The 21,646-nt window shown below is 35.1% G+C and overlaps 1 long non-coding RNA gene across 3 annotated transcripts in view; it reads left to right on the top strand.

Annotated features, from left to right (window-relative positions):
- LOC110260243 (uncharacterized) overlaps positions 1 to 21,152 on the top strand; it is a 585,810-nt gene extending 564,658 nt beyond the window's left edge. For 2 of the 3 annotated variants that reach the window (XR_014843510.1, XR_014843511.1), the window contains 3 exons: positions 405 to 521; positions 3,698 to 3,765; positions 17,361 to 19,445. This is a non-coding gene — a long non-coding RNA (uncharacterized LOC110260243). Of the gene's footprint in view, positions 1 to 404; positions 522 to 3,697; positions 3,766 to 17,360 lie in introns of all 3 variants that reach the window. The other variant, XR_014843512.1, reaches the window with a different exon arrangement.
- Positions 21,153 to 21,646: the final 494 nt, after the last annotated feature.

Genomic DNA, 21,646 nt, shown 5'->3' with positions numbered 1-21,646 from the left:
ACCCAAACCGTAAGAATAGTCAAAAAGAAAAGGCAATGAGTAAAAATGTAATGCATATGAAAAGGCTTATGCCTCATCATACACAAAGAGTCTCATAAATCAGTTTTGAAAAATAAAGGCAAAATTTTTGAAAGAAAAATGAGCAAATGATATCTCCAGTCTAGAACCACTGGATGGCAAGGATAGTAGTGAGAGTGAGCTCTTTGCCAAATGCTAGACTTGTTACCATTAACTTTGGCATTACTTTTAGCTCCTTAATTTTACTTTTCATGTGTCACAGAAAGTGCCATGGGAAAGCAAGCAAAACAGACAGGAAACCAGGGTCCATCAAAAAGGAGTAAAAGTTGATGGTTTTCTTTAGCCGTATTGTCATTTTGGTATCTGTACCCAAATCTCCATTTCAGAATCTAAGAAGACAGAAGGACAGCCAGCAAGGATGATCCCTATTTATGGCAATGTAGAGAAGAAGTCCTGGAAACCGGAAGTACTGATGCTCAGAGACACATCAAATGGATCTAAGTGTACAACATTAAACTCTTTTGGCTACTCTATAAAATACATTTAAAATCTTCTAATGATTCCTATAGATATAACATTCTTTCTGTTTAATCCTTAAAGAAAGATTAGATTTGGTGAGCAGAAGAACTGCTTACTAGAACAGTTATTATCCTGGGTCATTTGGGAGGTGGTGCTCTGGATTGTCAAATTAGGGTGCAAATCCTAGCTATATTTTGGATTAAACTGCCATCGTCATTCCTCATGATTGCAAACTTTTGAATAAAAATTGGCCTGGCATGGGCTTCATTGTCCTTAAGATATGTTTTAGGAAGGATAGACTTGGCTATCCAAAGTCCAAATAGACTTTGGAATCTCTGTTTATTGCATTCAAGTAACAGTCCAGTGCAGGTCAGGCAGCTCCTGAGCAGCTCCCCTCCAAGTGGTGACTCAGGTACCAAGGATGCTCCTGTATTTTAGTACATCTAAAAAACATGTACAATGTTTTGTTAGTAGCAAAGGTTAATGAAATAGAATACAGGAATAGAGAATTGTTCAGTATTGTTTTAAGAGCTGGGTCCAAAAGTATTTTACATTATTTCTGCTTCCATTCAACTGACCTGAACTAAGTCACATGGTCCCCAATCTAATTTCAAGGGAAAAATAACAGTTGCCTTATGTGTTGAGGAAGAGAAAATGGTGTGTTGAATACATAACACAGTCTTGGTCACAGTCCAAATTCTAGTCAACAAAGTATTTGTCTTATTCATCCTCTCATAAATCAAGCCAACTCACATCTGCCTCCCAGGCACAAAGGAAATAACCCAGTGCTCCTCCATTCACCGCAACTTGGGTGTGGAGGAATCTTGGGATTCAGGACCTCTGTCCTCTCCACCAGGTCGGTCTGTGGCTCCTGATGGTCAGGTGACCAATGAATCAAAAAGGCATTTATCTGCATTCTCATCTTACCTCCAAACCTGGGATATCTGCAATAAATATCCTGAATTGGGAAGAGGAAAAATAAAAGATATACAGTCAGTGTTCTTTAGTGATTCTGAAATACCGATGCACAGATACTGTGACAGTCTCACACTCGAGGTGAGGGGAGGGTAGGAAGAAAGATGTTGCTGGACTAGGCCTTGCTTCTACTCCCTGGGAAGAATTACATTGTCATTTCTTCTCTGTGGCTTCTCTGGCTATGACCCCTTGGAGCCTCCTCCTTGTCATTATTCTCCTGGCCACATCTGAAAAGAGTTTGGAAAGCATGCCATCCTTGGAGGAGGCATTCCAGGGCGCTTTCTATATGTTAGATTACAAAAGTTTATGTTAGCATTGGAATCTAAAAATGCTTTTCTCAAGGGTGCACTTGCGGTTTCCTTGACGGCAAAACTTTGTAGATTTCTGATTTTATTTGCTTCGGTCAGTGTCATACAGCCAGTAATCATACCCAAAGTTATTTCCTAAAAAAAAGAATATTCAAATATATTTATATCTAGATCTTCTACCCTCATGCCTTTCTCCCACTCAACTTCAAGGTGGCTGTAATTGGATTCTTTGAACAATTTCGGTCAAGCCAAATCCTACTCTGACGTTTGCCCTGAGACCCTTCAACTAGAAAAAAAAGGTTTTTTTTTTTGGTCTTTTTAGGGCCACAGCAGCAGCGTATGGAGGTTCCCAGGCTATGGGGTCCAGTCGGAGCTGTAGCTGCTGGCCTATACCACAGCTCACGGCAACGCCAGATCCTTAACCCACTGAGCAAGGCCAGGGATCAAACCCACATCCTCATGGATACTACTTGTTTCCACTGAGCCAGGATGGGAACTCCAAAAAAAAAAGACCACTTTTTTTTTTTTTACTATGTCTTGTTACTAAAAGTCTTTTTAGTTCATTTTTTTCAGTCTCTTCCAATGCTGAAAGTCCTTAAATTTATGAGTTTTCTTTCACTTCTGCTTACAAGCTGACTTTTTCTTCCCTGAGCTCATTGCTTCTTTGTAATACTTTGTGAACTGTGGTTAAAGATAGACAACACACACTAGGGCTATGAAGCATTTTAGCATCTAAATAGAAATCATTAGTAGGCATATAAACTTCCCTCAAATTTAGCATAGGCGGTGGTTTTTAGCAAAGATTTTTCCATATTCCCAGACTTATCCCCATCACCTGCCATCTAACCTCAGGCTTTATATTTTCAATTTTTTTTTGGAACAGTGCCCCACTCGAAGGTTACAATTTTTATATTAATGTAAGTTTAATGAAAACACTTAATATTAATAATTAATGTTTAATAAAGTAATACAATTACTCTTTATACATGAAAAATCTTTTTTTCACGACCCATTCATCTTATGGCGTCAGAAATGGTCAAAACAGAGCCTGAGATGTGGTAAGTGTTCAAAAAGCCAGCTCTTACTATTACATTATTGTTGTTGTTATTTTTCTTATACTAGTAGCCATGGAGAGTTACACAAACCAAACAGGCAGAAGCCATTTTGTGAACAATAAACACAGCAATAAGCAGTATTTTGTAGACCATGTTAGGTCAGACGTATAATTTTTTTAGTTTGCTCAAGCCGCCATAATGAAGTACAATAAACTGGATGGGTTAAACAGGGAAAACACTTCTGATGGCTTTGAGGGAGAATCTGTTCCATTCCTTTCTACTTGCTCCTGGTATTTTGCTGGAAATCTTTGGCATTGTTTGATTTGTAAAAGCATCACCACAATCTCTGCGTTTATCTTCACGTGGTGTTCTCCCTGTATGTGTATGTCTCCCAATTTCCCCTTTTTAGAAGGACACCAGTCCTATTGGATTAGTGCCAATCCTAATGACCTAATTTTAACTTGATTAACTCTGTAAAGATTTTATCTCCAAATAAGGTCACACTCTGAAGTACTGAAGGTTAGGGTTTCAACATATGAATTTGAGGAAACACAATTGATGTGTTTGTGTAGTTTGTGTAAATTAATGTAGTAATCCATTAATAATATTTTTCCACTGAAGTACTTTTTACTTAAGTTACATATTTACATAGTGGCTAATAGTTTCACACATCTCTTCACGAATGAGACCTAGATATTACCTTAGAAATCAAATATGCATTTTTTATTCATCATTGGGCATAATTATGCTTAACTTAATGTTTAACAAACTGTTGTATTGTAGTGATCTCAAGAAATCTTTCTGTTGCTTCATATTTCCCAGAGTTCAAGATATCCTGTCTTCTGCATATCATAACAAATGATTAACTATGACAGAACAAGGAAAACCAGGTAGGCAGAATACATCTTTCAAAAGGTTGACATAAAGGAGGCTTCTTTCCATGTTTTAGCTGGGTAAAAACTATGGCATCATCTAAAGATTTATACTGCAAAATTGTTTCACATTGTTAAAAAAAAAAAAAAAACACCTCAGTAAACTTAAATAAATATGAAAAGAATGAGACTGAAGAAAAATCACTGAGGCATTCATTTAATTAAAATCAATATCTTCATCATTTTCTGTGTTTATTGATATTTTATATTGTTATTTATTTCAGTAAGGGGAACCTTCCATATCATTTACAATGTGGTGAACCATAAACCTGTAGGTATACTAAATAAAAATTAATGCACATTTTAGGTCACAAAAGTTGTCAAATAAACTGTTATTGCAATCAGATTGTTTTATTGAGACTATACAAGTACTCCCATACAGAAGTAATAGTTGTTGGTAAAAGGCTGAAAGATATGGGTTTGTTTGTTTTTGCTCTAATCTACACACATTGCTTTTGTTTACTCTCGCTAAAGTGTCATCATGAAGAAAAGCAGGGCTGGCCTGGGGCCAAGTATACGAGTAGTCAAAATTTGACACAGGCTCCCTTTTGCTTAGCTTTCTGTTCATCTCAAGATCATCTTCATCGCCTAGAGCACAGTTATTAAATATTGTCATTTTGTTTCTGTCTGCAACTTGTCTTTCTATCTCCAGCCTTTAGAAAAGATAGTGGTACATTACAAATACTAAGAAGTACATTTGGTTGAAAACATGAATGGATGGATGACTCAGTGAATGAGTTATAGGACCAAATCCTACTTGTAGCCCAACCAGCACTACCTTCTTAATGTTAAAATCCCAAATTAATTTCCCTTTTCTTATTTGTACTCTCTTTAATGTTTACAGTTCATCTAGTTATAAAAATGTCAAATTATAATTTCAGTAATTAAAATTAGAGTATAAATGGTTGGCCCATATAAAGTTATTCATTTTTAATATAAGTAAAACTCTATTATTGTAGCATTTCAGCCATTATGGCAAGAAAAATCTTGACTGTGACCAGATCTATATTTTGGCTAATTTTCCAAGTAGAAAAGCTAGTCCTGAGAAGGATGGCTAAATTCATAGCAAACACACAATGTATATATATATTTTCTACTGTTTGATGAAAGATGAGAATTCAAACACCGGAGTGAAATTTCAATACGAAAGTCTTGGCTTTATTATACTTCGTTGGAAGAGAGATTTTTACCTCATCATTAAAAAAAAAAAGTAAACGACTCAGAATTTCCTGATTGTCTCACCTAAGTAACTCATGATGATGAGGTTGAGGAGATGATCAGTAAGAAGTATTTCCCCATTTCAGCCATCAATAGGGGACAGTTTCCTGGCAGCCTGGGAAAATAGGGTGACAGGATGTTGTGTGACAATGTGACAGAGCAGGTTTTTTACAGGAAAAGGGGGCTTTAAAGTTAAGTCCAAAACTCTTTTAGAATATGCATGGTTGAAACACAAACTATTATTCACCATATCTGCTTTGGTCTTTTGAAATTCAAATTTTATATTACCAAGGGTATATGTAAATGAAATTTTATAGTAATTTGTATAAAATCTCCTAGTCTGAAGTCATGAACTAAGTTTTCTAATGGTCCTAAGGATGTCAAAACTTCCTCCTACCAAATATTCTAATAAGTATTTATCTATGTTATACAAAGCCCAATGTACTATATTCTCTATACTAAATTAAACTAAGGTTCTATTTCCCACAACTGCCAAAACATGATAAAAGTTCATGTTCCCTTTATTCAGTCATCTGGACTGGGACTTTTCAATGAAACTAGTTCCAAAGATATGATTGTTTAAGTCTTTCCTATATGGAGTTCCTTAACGTATTAAAATAGAGATGAAAAGGTAATAAGGAAAATGCATTTAAAGTCTGACAAACTGTCAACATTATCAAGAAAATTTTCAAGGTCTCTTTAAGTGTATAAGCACTACATAAGTGAAATATTTAGATAAAGTTCCAATTATTTAGAAATTCATAGCTTAAGATATAGTACTTAAAGCAAACTAAATCACAGATGCCTAGAATTTGAAATCTGAAAAAAATTTTAATGATTACCATTGTGAACATTAGGCTAAGTGATCAATAAAATTCTCCAAGTTGATGAGTCTGAACTAGAATACTTGTTGTCCGATTTTCAGTCTAGTCCACTTACTATTTGTTTAAGAGTCCAGATTTTGTAATTGTCTGCTATTAGGGAAGCTTGAATGACATAAACAAAACTCCAACAGTTTTCCAACTAGGCGGTGCATGGATAGAATCCCAGCTTCTACAGCCACTGTGTGAGCTTAAGAAGCACACTTTTCCAATCTGAAACTCATTTTCCCTGCTGGCAAAATTTTATCTGTGCAGAAATAATTATGTAGAGCCAAAGAATTGACCAATCAATAGAACAGCCACAGCTAGCCCTTACTGCTCTGAGGTCCACTCATCCCTGTAGGAAATGGGAGCAGCACAGGCCTGGTCTCTGGTTGGTTCCATTCAGGTGCAGTCTTATAGGAAGGCAAGGTATACATACTGGTGGTTTATGTGCAGAAATTGGTATCATCAGTAATGACTGCTTTGTTAGGCAGTAAAAGCCTTAAAGCCATTACTATAATGCAGCTCCTCAACTTACAGATTAATCTAAGGAGAGGAAAGAAACTGAGGAGGGGTGGGGGTAAGAAATGCACATTTTGCTATCTGACATTTTTGCCTATGGTTGGTTTTCTTTCAAAGCCATAGCAACCCCCAAAGAGAGGATTTTTATTTGAGTGTAATATTAGAGTTACTATATTATGTTTTGTAGCAGTCAAAATTCAAAAAGGGGAAAAACTGTTTAGAAGAAAACAAGTGGAGGTGTTTTAGCTAAATACTCTTAATTTTAAAAGGTTTTAATAGCATGTTGTTTTGTTGTTTCTAATGTTGGTGTATGAATGAAAATGTGTGTTGCAGTTGACTAAGTATGAGAGTTCTCTCACATTTATGTATGTCTTTCAATCAGATTCAGAATTTACAGAATTGCGGTCTATAGTCACATTGGACCTAAGGTATATAGTCTTTCAGTGATATATTTATTTTAATTGAATTTAAGCATCTTTAACAGGGACATATATTTTCCTTTTTTTAACAGTATCTTGTAAATGGATACTTCATTTTTTCACATTGCCCATGACCCCTAAATCATTAAAGATCTGAATCCCCATTTTAGGTATTACTGTTGTTATTTCCCTTTCCTCTAGAGAATAAAATACAAGGATAGAAAAGGAATAAACCAGAGTGTCCATTGTGGCTCAGTGGGTTAGGAGCCTGACGTAATGTCCATGAGGATGCAGGTTTGATCCCTGGCCTCCCTCAGTGGGTTAAGGATCCAGAATTGCCACAAGCTCTGGCTTAGGTTGCAAATGTGGCTCAGATCTTGTGTTGCTGTGGCTGTGGTATAGGCCGGCAGCTGCAGCTCTGATTCAAACCCTAGCCCAGGAACTTCCATATGCCACAGGTGTGGTGGTAAAAAGAAAAAAAAAGAAAAGAAAAGGAGTCAACCTTAAAGGTAAAGAGGATGGGAAGAAGTTTTTGAAATTATTTGTAGATAACAAACCAATTTCTAAAATGTGAAAAGAACATGGAAATCTATTGAAGTATAAAGCAGAATAAGAAAATAATTTCCCCCAAACCAAGATTTCAAAACACAAGAAGATCACACCACCCTGCCTGGAAGGTCCCTTGGGTAGGAGTTAGGATGGCCTTTGGCTGTATATAACTAAAAACCCCAAACAGTGTGTAACAAAAAACCCCAAACAGTGTGTAACAAAACAGGTGTTTTCCTCCTCACAGAGTAAGAATTCCAGGTTACTTCTGGGTTGAAGTACTGCTAAAGGAAGTCATCAGCACTGGGTGTTTCTCGTTTATATCTATGTTCTAAAGTGTGTGGATTTTGTTCTTGTGATTGCAGTGTGGCTCTTGAATATCTAAGCATTGCATCCCATTCCAAATAGGAACTACAGGGTAAAGGACAAGAAGAAAAGATACATTCTGGCTTTTGACCAACATTTTAAGTTCTTTCAGAGCTTCATCCATCAGTTTTCTTCTTGAATTCTATTGATCTGAATTGTATTACATATCTAAATCTACCTAGAAGGTAATCTCAGAAAATTAGTAATTCTAACTTATCATCTTGAACAAAATTAAGGTTCTGTTGTTAATAATGAAGTGGGAGAAAGTATTTGGAGTAATTTAGTAGCTAACACTTAAAAACCACTTTCTCATGCCAAACAGTTTATATATAGTAACTCATTTAACACAGCCATCCTCTGCAACAAGTACCATTATATTTCATTTTGAATATAAGTAAACTAAAAGCACAAAGTCATTTAATAATATGCACATATTACCTAGCTAAGACGTGATGGAGCTATGTACTCTGTCTCTAGACCCCATGACAATACCATGTTGTATAGATGACGTCTAGAGAGGCATAAGGTTTAGAACTGGCAGGAACAAAGAAGGTGGAAGTGATGCTGCCAGCTCACTTGAAAATCTGACTATTAAACAACACCAAAGAGGGCAGTCATATTCCCTGTCCATATTTCCTGCTCCTCAGTCCATGTGATTCAAGAATGAAAGATAAAAGACTTTTGTACAACTTAGTATCAGATAAGACATTTTCCACTTTGAGTAACAAAAATCCAATAGAAGCAGTCTTAAACAATAAGAAATATTTTTGGTTCATGTAACAGGGCGTCTAAAAGCAAAGCCAATGCCAAGCCTAGTATGATCAGGCTTCAGCTTTATTTGAATGCAGCTCTCTTTGTTTTTCACTCCTCTGGGGGTTAGCTTTGTTTTAGAGATAGGTTTCTTTATTGTCAAAAATGAATGACAGAAGCAAGTGATGCAATATTCTTCCTTGTCTATTTCCAGAAATATGGAAGGAAACAGGCTCCCAGTAATTCTGTCTTAAGAGCAATAAAGAAATCTCCCCAAAGCCTCCAGCAACTCTCTCCTTGTCCAGAATTGGGTCCCTTGCCCATTCCTAAAACAATCACTAACAAGGGGGATGAGATCATATTACAAGATTAGAATTAATTAAAGATCATTCCTAGAGTAGAAATGAAGCAAGTTTAATTGAATCACAAGGGCTGTGTGGAGAAGGAGGAGTTATCTGAATGAAACCAGGCTTCTGTTAGGAATGTTAGAGGATAGATTACTGCTGGGTTGAAATTCATAATATTCAATAAATTATAAGTGTAAAATTTCAGAATAGTAAGTTAGTGGGAAAATAATAAAAGCATCAGCAAATAAGGAATAGATAACACAGAGTTTTCTAACTATTACCAGATTTCCAGTCAATAACGTGAAATGCTAGAAGACAAGAGAGTGTGGATTTCTCAGATTTATTAGGGGAAAAACATGCTTTTTAAACTTAGATTATATTCCCAGCTAAACTATCAACTGAGGATGAGAGAAAAATACATAATTTTTCACATACATAAAGTGTCAGTTGTTTTATTTCATATGTATACATTATAAGGAGGCTGTTTTAAAATTACTTCAGAAAAAAATGAGAGTGAAAAAAAGAGAAAAAGTATAGGATACAAACAATAGGTAATCCTGAAAGTGGGGTGCAGGTGCAATTGGAAATACAGGAGTTGGTGCAAAGTCTGTGTGAGAATCAATGATACCTCTAAATCCCCCCCCCCCACACACACACACTGTCAGGTGTCAACTTCACCACAGCTGGCTGAAGCCTGAGATTTACTCTTAAGAAGGTAAACCTGGAAAGATTTTTTTATTCAGCAATATTAACTGAAGATGGGAATACCATACTCAAAAGAGATTTAGTGAAACTTTGCAAACCAAAGAGTGATATATTAAACTTCCAATAATGTTTTTAGTGTGTCAGTAATACTAGAAACAGAAAGACAAAAGTAACCAAATATGTATGGGAAACTTCCAACATGAAAGGAAAAAAAAAATAAAGAAGCACTGAGGAAACAAAAAGAATTTAGGGAACTAAAGAAATCTCCAAAAACAAAAACCTAGGGAGTTCCCTGGTGACCTAGTGGTTAAGGATCTGGCATTGTTACTGCTGTGGTTTGGGTTTCATCCCTGGCCCAGGAACTTATGCCTGCCATGGGCATGGCCAAAAATAATAATAATTTTTTAAAAGAAATCCTATAAGTACTGGCACCAGAAACATAAGAGATGAAGAAAAAAGAACAAAACAAGATACTGAAAAATAACTCTTTAGAAAACAAAAAGAAGCTTAAAAATAAAATATGATCACATAAATAATAGTCATAGTGAAGATCGGGAGACAAAGCTAAAACATTTTTTAGAAAAAAACAGCAAAAGTGGCCTGAGAAAAAAGAAAACAGTAGTATCCACGCAAGAGGGCCCAAGTTAATAATTCCAGAGAATGAAATAATGCAAGGAATTTTATCACAACTGATGGCAAACCCCAAGTTTCTAGACTAATATGGTGCAGTAAGTGCTCAGCTCAATAAATAGATGGGGCAACAAATTTTCACATTATTAAATTTCAGAAGAATGAGAGTAAGGTAAAGATGCTGAAAGCTTCCAGAGTGGGACTGGGGGAAGGAGGCAGGATACATTCAGTGATAAGGAATCAGAATGGTGTCAGACTTCTCAGAACAACTCTGGCTGTAGAAGTCAGTGAAGCACTGTGTTCAAAAATTAAGGGAGGTGAATAATTACAGCAAGACGGCCAAATAAGACATTCTTTGTTGAATCCTCCCATCAACAACAATTTGGCATCTATCATAGAAAAAGCGCCTTTTGGGAGTTGTGGGATCCAGCACTACATGCCAAGGTGCCCAGGAGGAGTCTTGTCCAACTGTGCATTTGGGTGGTAAGCAAACAGACCAGTGAGTGCCCAGCTTCCCCAGTTGTTTGGGATGCTACTAGAGGTCCATTTCTCTCCCCATTTGAAGTACTGAGTCAGAAGCTGTAGGACTGGGAGATGATAGGTGGCTAAGAGAATAGCAGCCAAAGTTCAAAATGCATCAAAGGAATATGGACCCTACTATATTATACCATAGATTCCATCAGGAGGCCTACCCCAGAGCTTCTGGGGTGCTTCACCCATTGATCCCATAATTGGCACATAGGCACCCACAGCACACTGTCCTATACCCACACACCTCCATCCCATAACCAGCTTCCTGTACTATTTCTGATAGCAAGAGTGAGCTTTGGTGGACAGCTAGGGAGCATGTGCAGAAAGCTGGACAGAATCCATGGGCCAGGAAGTGACCACAGATTTGAACGCTTAACACTGCCTTTGTGTAAACAAAAGAGGGGCTGCCAGTAATCCGTGTGCTGTACAGCAGGATGGAGAAAAAGCACACAAGCTTAATTCTGCCACAAGAGGGAGCAAGAAGTGTGGAGCAAGCATATCTAAAGAATGTCTGAGAAAGTCTCAGAATCCCTAGTAGAGCTGATGGAAGGTAATTCTTTTCCAAAATCAGTCAGTAAAGATTAGAGGGGATCACTTCTACTTAAAATGTGAAGTCAACAATACACGACTTCAAGAAGTGCAAAAAAAAAAACAAGGAAACATGACACCACAAAAGTATTACAAGGATCTTGCAGTAATTGACCCCAAAGACATGTAGATCTGCAAATTAATTACCCAACAAGGAATTCAAAGTAACTGTTTAAAGGAAACTGAGTGAACTACAAGAAAATAGAGAAACACAATTCAATAAAAATCAGGAAAACAATTCACAGGTTGAATGAAAAGTCTAACAGAGATAGAAGTCATTAAAAATCATTAAATAAAAATACTAAAGTGAAGAATACAATGAACTTAAAAAGAATATGATAGAGAGTATCAACAACAAAATGGGTCAAGCAAAAGAAAGAATCTAAGAAACAGAAGACAGAATCTTTGAAATTATCCATACCGAGAACAAAGAAAAAATAATGAAAAACGGTAGAGAAAGTGTATGTGATCTATCGCACACCATCAAATGAACCAGTTTGCAAATTTTGGAGTAAGAGGAAAGGGAAAGGGGGGCAAAAAACTTATTTTAAAAAATAATGGCTGAAAACTGGAATCTGGGAAGAGATTTGATCATGCATGTTCTTGAAGTTCATAGGTTCCCAAACAAATTAAACTCAAAATATTTTCTCCAAGACACATTATTTTTAAGCAGTCAAATATCAAAGATAAAGAGAGAATCTTAAAAGCAGGAAGAGAAAAGAAGCTTATCACTTACAAAGGAAATCCCATAAGGTTATCAGAGAACTTCTCCACAGAAACCTTATAGACCAGGGAAGAGTGGGATTATGTACTCACGGTCCTGAAAGAAAAAAACACATTCAACCAAGAATACCTTATCTGGAAAAGTTGTCTTTTAGAAAGGAAGGAGCAATAAAGATTTTTATAGACAAACAAAGCTAAGGAAGTTCATCACCACTACGTTTGCCTTACAAGAAATGCTTAAAGGAACACTAATATTAACCTGAAGATATATGAAAACATAGAGCACTGGTAAATGTAAGTATATAGTAAGATTTTAAAACTCTAATTTTTTAATATAATGTGTGTGTTAACCAGTTAACTATAGTATACAGACTAAGGGGAAGGAATGTTAAAATAACTATAGCTGCTATAAGTTGTTAACAAATAGGCAATATAAAAAGAGGTAAATTGTGACATCAAAAATTAAAAGGGAGGATAAAAAGGCAGAGTTATTGAAAGTGATCCAACTTAAGTTGCTATTAGCTAAGACAGACTGTTATATTTATAAGAGGTTTTATGTAAACTTCATGATAACCACAAAACAAATACCTACAGTAGATACACAAAAGATAATGGGAAGGAAATCAAAGCACATCACCAAGGAAAATCATCAATAAAGAAAGACAGCAAGAAAGGAAGAAAGTAAAAAGGAAACTACAAAAAAAGCCAGAAAGCAATAAGTAAAAGGGTATTAGTAACTTCTTACATATCAGTAATTACTCTAAGTGTAAATGGATTAAATTCTCCCAACAAAACACTTAGAGTAGTTGAACAGATTTTTAAAAAATTACTGTATGCTACCTACAAGAGACTCACTTCAGCTTTAAGGATATACACAGGCTCAAACTGAAGGGATGGAAAAAAAGATACCCTATGCAAGTGAAATCCTAAAGAGAGCAAGGGTAGCTATATTATAAAAGACAAAATGCACTTTAAGTCAAGCACTGTACCAAAAGAGAGTTCCCTGGTGGTCTAGTGAGGACTCAGCATTTTCACCACTATGAGCCTGGGTTCAATCCCTGGTCTGGGAACTAGATCCCACATCAAACCATAGCACACTGTGCAAACAAACAAAAACAAAAGCTGAAGAAGAGACAAGCTCATAATACTTATACAATGGCCCCTTTATTATTATATAAGCTCATAATGCTTATATAATGATAAAGGGGTCAATATATCAAGAAACCATAACAATCATAAATATATATGCACCCAACATAAGAGGATCTAACATATTAAGCAAGTACTAACAGATCTGAAGGGAGAAATAGACAACAAAACAATAGTAGTAGAACATCAAAGGACATCAATATCCAATATTCCAGTTTCAACAATGGATAGATAATCCAGACAGAAAATCAATAAGAAATTGTTGTACTTAAATTATATTTTAGATGAAATGTATCTAACAGATATATACAGAAAATTCTGTCCAACATTAACACACTGTGCATTCCTCTCAAGTGCACACAAAACTCTCCAGAAGATATCATATGTTAGGTCACAAACAAGTCTTAGCAAATTTAAGTTTGAAATCTTACCACAATGGTATCTCTTCTGACCACAAAGAATGAAACTATACAATGGTTTAGTTTGTATAAATCAATAACAATAGAAAAATTGGAAAATTCACAACTACCTGGAAATTAACCCACTTCTAAACAACCCATGGGTAAAGAAAGGATCAAAAGAAAAATCAAAATGTATTTTGAAACAAACAAAAGTTGAAACTCAACATGCCACCACTTACATGATACAGAAAAAGAGGTACTATGGGATGCAGCAAAAGTAGTACTAAGAGGAAGGTTCATGGTGGTAAATTCCTACATTAAACAAAAGAAATACCTCTAAAAACTTAAGTTTACACCTCACGGAATTAGAAAAGGAAGAACAAACTAAGCCCAACATTAGCAGAATAAAGGAAATAATAAGGACTAAGAGAAAAAAGACTCAAAATCAGAAATGAAAAGAGGACATATTACAAACGATATCACCATTCCTTTGCAACATATTATTTACAGTTCTAGCAAGAACAATTAGGGAAGAATATGAAATAAAGGGCATCCAAATCAGAAAGAAAGAAATAAAATTGTCTCTGCAGATGATAGGCAAAGACTCCATCAAAAATCCATTAGACCTAATAAATTAATTTAGTGAAGTTGTAGTGTATAAAATTAATATACAAAAATGATATTCGTTTCTATATGCTAACAATGAACTGTCTGAAAAAAAAAACATAATTCCATTTACAATAGCATCCAAAAAAAATTTAGAAATAAATTTAACCAAGGAAGCAAAATGCCTGTACACTGAAGTTTATGACACTGATGAAAAAAATGGAAGACAAAAATAAATGAAAAGTTATCCCATGATCATGAATTGGAGGAATTAATATTTTTAAAATATTCATATTATTCAAAGCCATCTATAGATTCAGTGCAATCCCTATCAAAATTCCAGTGACATTTTTTCACTGAAAAATTTCTAAAATTCATATGGAACCACAAAAGATCTCAGAGAGAGTTAACGCATTTCTGAGAAGGAGGAACAAAGCTGGATGCCTCACATATCCTGGTTACAAAGCTATTGTGATTGACTACAGTATGGTACTGTATGGTACTGGCATAAAAAACAGACCCATAGAGCAAGAGAACAAAATCTAGAGGCAGGGAATTAATTCTACATTTAGTTTCAACTAATATTTGACAAGGGAGTCAAGAATCCTCAACGGAGAAAGGATAGTCTTTTCCATAAATGCTACTGGGAAATGTACAGTTTGTGTATGTACAGTTTGTGTATATACACACATATGTATATGTGACTATATATGGATATGTATGTGAATATATATGAATATTGTATATATGAATATTATTCAACCTGAGAAGGAAATCCTTCCAGTTGGGACAAGATGTATAAACCTTGAGGGCATTATGCTAAGTGAAATACATCAGGCAGAAAAAATGCAGATACTTTATATCACTTGTGTGTGGAATTTTAAAAAGCTGAACTCAGAGTAGAATGGTGTTTTTCATGCATTGGGGAATGGAGGAAATCGGAAAATGTAGGTTCAAGAGAACACATTGCCAATTATACAATAAATCTGAGGATTTAATGTACAGCATGGTAACTAGTTAACAGTACTATATTGAATACTTGGAAGTTGCTAAGAGTAAATGTTAAGTGTTCTTATCACATACACACACGGTAATTATGTGAAGTGATGAAGGTGTTAACTAACTATTGTGGTAATCATTTAACAACACGTGTATCAAGTCATCATGTTATAGTCCTAAAATTATATAGTGTTATATGTAAATTATATTTCAATAAAACTGGAAAAATAAAGAAAAAGTCATGGAAAATAATTTCCACCTGAGAATTCTACACCCTCTCAAAACTATATGTCATGTATGAAAGGAGAATAAAGAATGTTTTAGTTTTGCCAAATCTCAAAAAAAAATTACTTTGTATATACATTTTCTCTGGAAGCTACAAGAAATTTTACTCCAAAACAGCAAAAACAATAAGAAGAAAGGGAGGAAGGAGGATGGAAGAAACAGAAGAAAGGGAGAAAAAGAGAGAAAGAGAAAAGAAAAGGAGTAGTAAACCATGAAGGAGGAATATAAAATATTCAGGAAATCTAGAATAACACAGGATAAAGTTAAGGGAATTCTCAGGAGGTGATGAAAAGGAAGTTTTAATCACAGAGCGGTCCATCTTGACTCGAGCAGATGGGTGAAACTTTCCGAGAAGGACACCTTAATGTGGGAAACAAAATTACCAGCTAATTTATCTGTCTTTGAATATATTGATGTAATAATGTACTTGACTGTATTACACTGGCAAATAATTGGGGGATAAAATAGTAAAAGGCCATGGAACACTGAGAAAATGACAAAGAAATCATTAACTTTAAAGAAAACAAAGATAACAAAAGAAAATTTAATCATCATATCCTATATAGATTAACCATTAATAAAACATGAACTTTTGGTTTAACAAAATTTTTGAATAACATGAATATTAGGGCTGTAAGGGTATTATATCTTCATATTTTCATAGTAAATTATCACATGGTCAGTAATACATAAATATAATATACATAATATAGTAAATATAATAAATTAAAACTAATAAACTCTGTAAAGTAGTAAAGCATGTTATTTAGAAATATGAAGTGAACATCAGGAGAATTGGCTGAAAAGGTTTGACAATGATTATACCTTTGGGAGCAGGAACTGTCATTGGGATGTTGAGTAAGACAAGAAACTGCTAATTTTTATTATAAGCCTTGAAAAGATATTTGACCTTTAATTCTATGTACATCTATTTGTGTAATAAAAAATAAAAATAGTTTTTAAAGGAGTATATTAGTCATATAATTTAATTTTTATTACAAGATACATTTGAAAGTAATATAATTATCCTTTTCAGCTTCTTTTAGATGATTTCATTATCAGTATGCCCTAGCATGGTTATTCATAATCCGACATCTTCAGTTCACCCTAAATTCACTCCTGATGCATTATTTTAATACACTTTGACAAGTAGATAAAAGCAAAGATAAGTGATTTGATTAAGTCTATACACATAGGAAGTATTCTCAAGAAGCCGTTTAATTTCTTCTATTGCATTTAGGAATTTATGGCAAAAGTTATATGTTGGAAAATAAAATCTACCACAGAAGTATAAACATTATTCATGCAAATTATAACAACATTCATAAAATTTATGTGCAAGGTAATCTGTTAGATGGTTATTCAAATGTGGAAAAGTAAAGTTGAAAATAAAATCAGACATCTGGGGCCAGGATACATGTAATAGGAAGGATATAGATGTGCATGTCAATCAGTCATAATGCCCTTGAGCAACTCTGAATTTGAAAATGCTACTCTTTTCATCCCCAAGAATCAGCCCTGATTGAAGTGAATACCCCAAATCAGTAAATGATAACATCCTTATTTATCTATGTTAAAATTGTGGAATTCCCACTTAAAATTCATGAGTTCTTGGCCATTTCAGGGTTGCTCTGGAAAAAAAAAATAAAAGATCATCAGAAGTGCTCATGATGGTTAATTTTTTGTGCCAACTTGACGGGGCCCAAGGATTGTTCAGCGATTTTGTCAAACATTCTGGGTGTGTCTGTCAAGGTGTTCTTAGATGAAATTAACAGTTGAATTGGTACACTGAGAAAAGCAGACTGCCCTCCCCAAAATGGATGGACTTCATCCAAACCACTGATGACCTGACTAGAGCAAAAAGAAAAAGTGAGAACGCCCTCTTTCTATGGGGTTATTTTCCAGCTGGAACATCAGTAATCTCCTGCCTTCAGACTCGGACTCAGACTGGAACTTGCATCATCAGCTCTCCTGCTTCAGCGGCCCTCAAATTCAAGACTGGAACTGTATCAGTGGCTTTCTTGGGTCTCTGGCTTGCCAATTGAAGGTCCAGGAACTTCTCAGCCTCTGTGATTATGTGAGTCAATTTTCTATTATCTCTCTCTCTCTGGATATATACTATTGGTTCTGTTTCTCTGAAGAACCCTGACTAATACAATACTTTTATGTAGCCTTTCTGGAGGAAAATAGAAAATTCAGTTAAACTGATATTTCTAAGTACAGTGGGGAATATGTTCCACTTATGCCCTTATCTGTGGGCAATATATTCCAAGGCCCCCAGTGAATGCCTCAACCTGCGTATATTACTTAGCTCTATATATACTGTATCTTTTCCTATACATACATACAGTTTAATTTATAAGTTAAGCACAGTAAGAGATAAATAACAATAACTAATAATACAATATAACAATTATAACATGCTATAATAAAGTTATGAGAATATGGCCTCTCTCTCCCTCAAAATACCTTCTAGGACAAATTTAATGCATTTTCCATCTTGACTAAGCACTTATCCTGCCCTGTAGTCATAACATTTGCAATTTGAGGTGTGACAGAAACACTATCATGAATTTCTTTTTCCTTTTTAACAAACTTAGCATACAGTTTTTTTTGTTTGTTTGTTTGTTTTCTTCATTAAGTCAAGAACCTTCACCTTTTCACTTAAAGGAATGACTTTAAGACTTCTCTTTGGCATATCTGAATTTGAGCATCATTATTCTTGTGCTTTGGGGCCATTACTAACTAAAATAAGGGTAACCTGAACACAGGCACTGTGATACCTTGGCATATGATGTGATAACTGAGATGGCTACTAGGTGACTAACCTGTGGGATTCACTGAGCAAAGTGTTTTTACAAGAAGGGAGGTTGGAAGGTGGAAGATTTCATGCCACTCAGAAAGGCACAGAATTAAAAACCTACGAATTGGTGTTTTTTTTTTTTTTTTCTGGAATTTTCCATTTAATACTTTGGGCCCATGGTTGGCCATTGTTAACTGAAATCATGGAAAGCAGAACTGTGGACCAAGGGGGAAGTCAAATAGTTAAGCAACTTAAGTCATGGATGGCCAAATTTTGTATTTTGGCTTGAATGTAACAGGAATCAACTAATGCTAATTTAGGCCAAAAAATGATTCTTAAAAGAAAGGAGGGGGGGAGACATAAGAATTTGTTTTAAGGAGACATAAAAACCTCGGTGATGTTATGGGCAGGACATGGGATGCCATTTCATATTCCCAGCTCTCCTTATCTCAGGACATTTATTTCTTTTCCCTCTAGTGACAAGCTATCACTGTTACTCTGTTTACATGGTGATAACCATGCCATAATTCCAGAGGTTTTACTTCTCCTTCCTTCAAGAGACTAGCCCATGTAAAGATGAAAGTCTTGATACTAACTCTAGATTCCTGAGGGAGGAACTTGATTGGCCATATTTGAGTTGGGATACTCCCCTTGGACCAAGCATCCACTGTCAGGAGCATGCCACTTCCTATACTCGTGCCTATGTGAATGAGGACCAGGAATGTTGGGAGTCCCCGGAAAAAACAGCATAATTCTGACTTTACTTTTTCTTTCAACAATTATGTTAAGACCATCTATGTGTCCAGCATTGGGGATATAATTCTGTAAAAGACAGACATAGTTCTTGCCCTTACAAACTATCTAGTTAGGTTTATTGGGGCAGGGAGAGGACTGGCGAGGATGGAATTTATATGTAAGTAAACTGCCAATATAATACAATGCAACAAGTGATATTATGCAGATGAAAAGGATGTTATGGCACTAAGAAGCGGTATCTCACTGAGACTCAGATGGAGGTATCTCAGATCAGTGATGTCTTCCTGGGAAAAATGACATCTATGCCAAGACTACAAAGGGGCATAGAGATTAGCCTGCTCAAATAGATGAAGATAACAATGTAATAGAAATGACCGAGACTCTAATGTTTATGAAGATACACAAGTGATATTGATGGAGCCAAAAACAAAGTAATATTGGAATTTAATGGGTGTCTTAGTTTGGATTTCCCCAAATTCAGATCCTGAGATAAAGTAACACAAAATTAGTACTCTGTGTTGACACCGTTTTAGACAATTGTGAACCTTCTTCTTCCAAGGATGGCCAACAGCAGTGCAGTATTAGTTTTGCATTCCTTCAGTATGGCAAACCCAGCAAAATGATAAAACCCTTTCTTCAATGGTTTTAGGATAAAGTCCCAGGGCTGGCTCTCATTGAAACAATTTGAACCATTGAGCCAATCACTATATATAAACACCTGGAATAGTCTAATTGGCCAGAGATTGAGCGATTGGGAAAGGCCTTACTTGCATCACATGACCAAAGAGAAGCTGTGGTCAAAATGTACAGCCTTATTACCAGAATAAGAGAGAATGGATGCTAGACAGGCCAAATCAACAGATGTCTACTAAAACTGGGGGCCTTACTCCTTCAATATTGATTTTATACTTTGAGTTGTGTTATGCATTATACAGACTTAGCAACAATTTTTTGTGTGTGTCTGTGATAGAGTTCATCATATGACTTCCCTCTATCAGAATAGTAACTTGGACATAAAGAATGATTGGAAAGAATAAAAACTTGAATCATCTACATTTTTTTTTTGTATATTGTAAAATTTAACACAAAGAAAATAATCATTTCTAAGCCATATTGGTTCAGAGATTTTTTTGGCAGACATTTTTGAATATCTGAAGAATTAATTCAATAGACCTGCCCTTTAGTAAATTTTTCGTACATACATGCTTCTGTCAAGGGATTGACTATCTACCTGAAGACCAAGTTAAACTTCCGATCTGGATTGACTGAATGTTTTCAAAACTCTTGGCTCCTTTGCAAGTAAACAGATAGTCCTTTTCATAGTTATAACATAGGAATGTCATTTAGATGAATTTGTTGATTTTTATTTTTAACCTGCTGAAATTATAAAGATATACAAACACTAGACACTATTTTCATACTGCATTCTTGTTCAATTCTGTGTCACAATCTTGAATCAAGACAGATAAACTGTATTCAATTTCTGGTGAGGATACAAGGGCAAAAAATTAAGTCTTTCTGAAGCTTTTGAATATTGTTTATTCCCATAATAAAGAAGGCAGCTTGCTGCCTAATAAGATGTGGCCTGGGAGGTTGCTTTATCAATTTGTTGATCCCTTGGAGGAAAAACACACATTTTAAAAACAAATCCAAGAGTGAGACAGACTTGAATGCAATCCATTTGTACTGAGAGCACATTTCAGTACTGTGCCAAATAAAGAATTTTTGTATATAAATTTATTCTTTCTACCTTGCCTTCCCTAAATAATATGATAGTCAAGAATTAAGTATATCTATATCTGTAGAAAATGCTTTAGAGTTTCTCTGCCTTTTCTGTAAATAATACTATAAACATAAATTTATGAAAATACTAAAATATTAAGCTTGTAAGTTTGCCAAATGAAATATAAGATGCCCAGTTAAATCTGAATTTCAGATAAGAAACAATTTTTTTTTTAGGATAAGTATGTACCAAATATTTCATGGAATATACTTATATTAAAAATTATTGTTGCCTGTTTGAAATTAAAGTTTAACTGGGCATTCTGTATTTTAATTTATTAAAGTTGGCATTGCTATAAACTTACAAACAATATTGTTTTATTCAACTGAAAATAAACATTTGGTTTCATATTAAAGTAGTTTTGGTACTGGCATCTCATTTTACTGTCAGATGTATATTTTCTAGCTAAAATGACTAAGAATATGCAATTATATTCTCATTGAAGGTCAATAGAATACTTCAAGCTTTTTTTTTTCCATAAAGTTTCTAGTGTATCATTTTTCATTCCTGAAGAAAGCTAGACTGAAGTAGATGTTTCTTTTTCTTTTTTTTTTTTTTTTTTCTTCTTTTCTTTTTCTTACTGGTATATGGAAGTTCCTGGGCCAGGTGTTGAATCAGAGCTGCAGCTGTGGCCTACACCACAGCCATAGCAACACTGGATCAGAGCTGCATTTGCAACCTAAGCTGCAGCTGGCAGCAACAATGCCAAATCCAAGCTGTGTCTGTGAACTACACCACAGCTCATGGCAATGCCAGATCGTTAACCCACTGAGCAAGGCCAGGGATCAAATTTGCATCCTCATAGAAATAACATCAGGTCCTTAACCCACTGAGCCACAATGGGAACTC

Source organism: Sus scrofa, chromosome 4 (genome assembly GCF_054392235.1).
Source record: "Sus scrofa isolate SSC_HxYL_T2T_F1_AM1 chromosome 4, Sscrofa_HxYL_maternal_Yorkshire_Landrace_v2.0, whole genome shotgun sequence".
In the NCBI taxonomy this organism is placed as follows: domain Eukaryota; kingdom Metazoa; phylum Chordata; class Mammalia; order Artiodactyla; family Suidae; genus Sus; species Sus scrofa.
The sequence above is the reverse complement of the archived record's forward strand: the minus strand, read 5'-3'. Positions and strand labels throughout refer to the sequence as shown.